Source organism: Tachysurus vachellii, chromosome 6 (assembly GCF_030014155.1).
Source record: "Tachysurus vachellii isolate PV-2020 chromosome 6, HZAU_Pvac_v1, whole genome shotgun sequence".
Classification (NCBI taxonomy): domain Eukaryota; kingdom Metazoa; phylum Chordata; class Actinopteri; order Siluriformes; family Bagridae; genus Tachysurus; species Tachysurus vachellii.
In genome coordinates, this window is record NC_083465.1 from 3,734,671 (window position 1) to 3,741,119 (window position 6,449).

Below are 6,449 nucleotides of genomic sequence, written 5' to 3' on the forward strand. Positions count from 1 at the left end.
GTTTGTGTTGGGACAGCAATTAATTGAGGACAGCAATCTGAAATACTTTAATCCAAATTATATTTGGGTTGGCCTAGCAGTAGTGCAGCTTACATAAATAACTGGTTTAAAACCTACACTCACTGCCTGTTCCAAATGTGTGTTTGAAATAAAATGCCAGAAATTAGAAGACACGGTTGGATGTCATTCCAGAATTCTTCTCTCAAGCAGATTTTGTTCTGTCTGTTTTGTGTCCCCCATCTTACCCCATCTGTCCCTCTGGCTCCACATGCACCAAGCTCCTCTATTTGGACCATCTGTTGTATGGATGCCGTTCCAATCGATGCCAATAATTGTTATTTTCAGAACTCTTGACCCAGTATTTGTTCAAGCTCAGAGCTAGGACTCAGAGCTGCTATCGACTATGGTACGAGCCACGTGAACTTTAGATCAGAGTATGTAGAGTAAATGTAAGTAGGCCAGTTTTCAGGCCACTGATGCTGAAACATCTTTGAATGTTTAAATGTTGGACTTGAAAATGTTGGATTATCTTTCCTTATCTGCCTGGTAGAACTTTTCATGACTGGAGAAAATCAATGCCCATGTGCACCAATGGTGTTTTCATGGGTTCATTATGATTACAGTTTATTAGATAATTATGGTTATATGCACATTTATAGACGAACCCTCTCCATGACTCCATCTAATTTACTTTATATTCTGGCTCCATATATTTGACTCCAAGAGATTTATTTTCAGCAGCAATATGTTCAATACCTTGTATACCAACAACCTTCTGTAGACAGACAGCATGTTTATGTTTCCGCAGCTTATCGGTGATATGTGTATGTAAAGCCTGGACAAAAAAAAAAGTGTACAGCACCTTCCTTTATTTGCTTATAGGTGTTATTTGCATATAGGGTCTCCAAGGAGGACGTTAAAGAAACGCTCTACGTCCAGTACGAGTACGAAGAACGTCTATGTTGGGACCTGCTGAGTGGACATACTTACCGAGACCAAAACTCTGCTCCAGTGTCGTTAAAGGGCAGCATTTTAAATCAGCACAGTGGTAGAACTTGCATGTGATGTACAGAATGTGTAATATGCTTAATCAGCTAGAAATGTAAATAAAAAAAAAACTTTAAACTTTCACTTCTCCAGCTTAAACTTTTTTTTTCACATTAGGGTAAAAATACACCCAGCAATACACAAAGAAAGTGATCAGAAAATCTAACAAACTGGATTTATGTGTGTGTTTTTTCTTTGTAAACGGTGTTAGGAACCACTTTCAGTGGAACTGAACCTTATTCTAAATTAACACCTGTGTCTGATATTTATTCCCATCTTAAAGTCAGCCTTTCCCCGCTAAAGCACGACACCACAGCTCAACTCCTTGAGAAAGCCCGGCCTTATAATACCGTCTGAGCAATAACAAGGAAGAGATTATATTGAAAACGCCAAAGAAGATCAGCACATTATTTACAAGACATACATTCTTCTGTATCATAATCATAAAGTACACATACACACACCAGCAATATTCAACAATAGGCAAGAAATACTGCATTAATGGCGTCCAGAATATAACATGATTATAACACAGCAGTAACTGGATCATTTAGCTGTTTTCAGTAAGAAATGTGCAGCGACATCAGCGCCAGTTGCCACTGGTCTGTTTGACCATCAGGCACCGCGGGCATTGGTGCCATCTTGTAGCTCCCGATTCTGGCTCTGATATTGTGTTCCTCACAGCAAGACTGGCATGGTTGGGTGCCATCACGCTCTGACGTGCCTGTCTCTGTGACAATAGGAGTCCGGGATAATTGGACCAGTGTCAACACGGGCTGTGAGTTGTGCTCATGTTGCCAGCGCTTTTTATATGAATTCCTCCATCTCCACACTGCAGAAGCTATGGCAAGATAAAAAGAAGTTAACAAGATGATGATGTTGCACAATCAGCACTGTAGTGGTGCACTGGATATTATTTTGAAACAAAATATGACACTTCTTGTCACATTCTTGACATCAGTTTACAAATGAAGCAGTTTTAGTTCTACAACTAATATTAAAGTTTAACAACTAACGTTGTGGCTTTTTCTATACAACCTTATATTTCCATCTTAAATGACAGCAGTTGAGAAAAAATAGTCTATAAGTTTCCGGAACCAAATGCCAGAACAGATAACATTTATATTAAATAATAAATAGATGATATTCGTACAGATAGACGACAGCGGCGTATACCGTTGGAGACGGTATTCAGGTGTATAGCATCAGTGTCAGTGTATAGCGTCAGCGTCAATATTGCACAGTGTCGAGAAAAATAAAAAAATTAACATCAGTGTATTCGTTCCACCACATCATCATCATCAGTGTGTTTGTTTATAGTAAAACACGTTCACTCCATTATCCTCTCTCATGGACATAAAACGTCCTCATGCTAACACCTAAACATGTTTCTTACTTTTTATTAATAAAGTCTCAGTGAACGTGCCTTTTCTTTACAAACTACCATCAGCTGGTTTCACCTCGTACATACACTGAAGCAATTTATTTCCACATTTAAGAACTTTGATCCATAACATCCTTTTTCGGCTGGAAACCGCATGCACCATCATGCAGATTTTACCACCTCTCCGTTTCTCTGATGCATCGTTTACACACAAACACAATAATGTATTCGAGGAAGTGCTGGGCCTGTGTCATCCGGATAAACACTCTAATGTGAGCTGACGACAGCCGCAGAGAGGACGAGGGACCGTTGCTATTTCGTCGTGAGCTTGTGCATCTGGGAAATTGCGCTTTTGAAACGGCGTCACGCTGCCACGCACCTTCTAATGGCCCTCCTTCGGAAAATAGAGCAGCCTCTTAAGGGCGCGAGAGAAGACGGACTATCCATAAAAGACCCTGTCATCCTGACACGGAGCTCATTCACATCTCTGCTTATTCCTATTATCTGCAGGCCAACGAGGCGCCGTACCACCCGATTACAAGGGCCGCAGGTGTTTGCCTCAATGTCAAATCTGTTATGTTTGGTGTGTGGGGGGAGATTTCATGTTGCTGGACCTGTAACTGAGAATTAATGACCACTGTGTCAGACCGTTCTGCAAATGCAGAGCTCAAGACGCACTAGAGAACGCCTTCAAAGAACAATACGAACGTGTTCCTAAGGCTCTTTCTGGGCTTCCAGGAACATCCTGTTGCACTCGGTTGAGATTTAAGTTGAGATCGCTTATGCAAGTTATATCACAGTTTATGTTCTCCAGTGTAAAAAGCAATAATCAGCATCAGATACAAATCATAACACAGTAATCACTCTTTATTTGTGTGTGCATGTTGGCAGAAAAGATCCAAAGCTATCTTTGGATCTCTTCACGTCCCTGTTTTATACTGTTTTTAAAACTAGCGTCTGAAGAAAAAAAAAAATTGCTGAAGCAACAAATCAACCGTTCGAAAAGGTTTTACATGTTTCTTGTATACTTACTCTAATATATATTTACTCTAATACTCAATACCTATTGCAACCATCCATCTGTTCCGCTTCCACAGGGTCACAGGCAACCGGGAGGGTCCATATTTCAACAATTCACAAAAATGAACACTAACATTAACTTTATTGTTAAAAGCATTAAACTGAAGCAGAAAATCAACCATTTCTGGTTGTTTACCAGAAAAAAAAAAAAAAAAAAAAAAAAAATTTCCTCCACCTTCTACCTTTTAAAAATAATGTTAAAACTAAGACGTACTGGTTTGGTAAAAGTTCTTCCTAATTATTTATTTAAATGCAATGCTTTCATTTACAAAAATACACATTCTCTAAAATTTAACTCTAAGAATAAATCAGTTAAACAACATACCTGTAACATTGCAGTCCCACTTTTAATGCACTTTTAACAACCAACATTCAGTTTGTTCAACATTTATAGTGTTTTCTATTTTATTTAAAAAAAAAAAAAAAAACATTAAGAGACAATTAAATTAATTAGCTGTACTCTGTCTCTGTGGGCAAAGAAACACCTTACTGTAATTGCTTTATCATCATCATCATCATCATCATCCATGTACTGCCCCTTATTTCATGGTCATCCATAGTGTTGTGTTAAGATAAAAAGCCTTCTTAAATCAACCAGTCACCAAAAAAAAAAAAAAAAAAAAAAAAAAAAAAAAAAAAAACAAGACACTACACGAGGCTCCACTTGTCATGTTAGACTGATCTCTCTCTCTCTCTTCTCTCTCTCTCGTGTCTTCTCACATCAACTTAATTGTTGTTTTTCTTCATTCCAGAAACACGTGGCTTTAATACAGGACGACGACACATCAATTAGACCTGCACATTTTAATGCAAGTGTGCAGCAATTATCCAAACGAGGCATCTGCATAAGAGCAAACGAAAACGAGACGCTATAGATTTTCCTCTGCCTACAGTACATCCTCTCGTAAGACGGGTTAGTCATATAGTCAAGATGCTTGAGAAATAAAGACAGAGATGGAGGAGGGACAGACACGCTCGGGCCGTTTGAAGTTAATTGGAACTTGCAGAAATCGTGTTCTTCGTCTCTCCTTGTTAACAAGCTTTTCATGGCAGATAGCTGTATTACAGGCAAGAAGATATTGATGAGGGAGAACACGTCTGATCTATAGGAAGGAAGTGAAGCATGGATTTCCCCCCATGCTTTTTTTTTTGGGAACCATAGAGGACCATGAGTGGGGAGTTTATAAGCTTAGCACGATCAATGTAGAGCGCTTGTATGGAAGATGAGATGAAGCAACACTTCCGCTGATTACAATTCTCCATTCGATTCGATCCAATCCATTAAAGCGGAAACAAGCAACTGAGATTTACTGACTCGTGGCAAAATCCGAATTAACCAGAAATTAAACAGTAGGAGGTGACGAGGAGCTGGACAGGCAGGGCTGTATAGACGAGTGCTGATTTTTCTGTGAGAGAACTAGAGCATGTGCGTGTGTGTGTGTGTGTGTGTGTTGTACTGACTTGTGTGTTAATGCAGGGTGAAACTCGTGCGTGTGCGTGTGCGTGTGGGTAAACACCATCTATAATCCGGATCATTCTTACACAGACACCATTCAGCAATTCGACCTGTAAGTAACGTTCCCTATTTTGTGCAGAGGAACAAATAAAAAAAAATTCACAAACACAGCAACATTGGAGAAAAATAGTGGAATAAAAAAATAAATAAATACACCCGATGAAATGATTACATGAAATATACCAAGAATTATAATAGATGTTGAGAACAGGAGTAAAAACATCATGATCGACGCTAAGAGTAAATGTAGGAACCCTGTTAGTGCTGAGAGTCCTTTCTTTCTGAAACAATTGCATCCCTATCGGTTGTACTGTATATCACTGTTTAAGAACGTTCGCTCAACGGATACTTACGGTTTAAGCAATATATACACTGCTCATACGGAAAAGAAATCCATCTCAATGAAGCGTACAGGCTAACGTCACGTGTCACACGTTGACAGTTCCCCACTTGGCCACTAGAGGTCTGAGTTTCACGCTTTCAGTTTGATTTAAGTCCCGTTCACAGTATGGCATCCGCGTGTTAATTAATGTCTTGTCTTTTCTATGGCTAGTAAAATAAATAATAAGTGCAGACAGCTTTTGAAGTGTTTTGCACACGAGTTTGTCCACACAAAAGGTTCTTTTGGGTTCCTCACACCTCCTAAATACATGACAGTAACTGGACTGATGATTCGGTGGCCCTGCGACGGATTCCTGTTTATTTTGTACAATAGATTGGTTATTAAAAGACAACTAAAATTATTTACTCTGACAAATCATCATTATGCTTATTGATTAATCGTGTCCAAGTTTCATTCCGGCAAACAAATCTGACTTTGAAGTTCCCTTTCATGCAGTCTACAGGCCCACCGTCCTGTCGCCGGACGTGAGCAAGGTGACAGCCGTATCTTCACCCGGCGAGCAAAGGAGGTAAAATTCTCTTCAGTGAAGTGCAGTAGGTACGAGCCGGAGCATGAATATTTCATAGACGTCGGCTCTTATTTAGGAACAGATTACGGGAGGGGAAGGGCAGAGGGGTGGAGCACGAATAGAAGAATATCAAGCAGACAGAATTTTACAGTCAGACAGCGAGCGGATGAATTATAACAGACTAGACGTTAAAGAAAAAGGGTGCTAGACACACATCCGGCATTTCAGTCCTTCTCTAGCTTTGATTCTTCAATCTGCAAATGATGTAGCCTTAACTAGCACCTTCTCATGTGCCATGTTTGGATTGTGTGTTGGAGAGAGAGCACTTTTTGCGTACAAGAACCTTTCCATCCTTCTCACCCTAACAAACTTCTTTTATTTGCTTAAATTTCACTGCAAATCTTTTCCATTTACTCTGATGTGGAACTCTGAAGTCTCTCTCTCTTGATGGGATTATTTACTACAGGTTCCCACCAAAATTCTCAGCTCACCGAGGACAGACTGCAGCCAC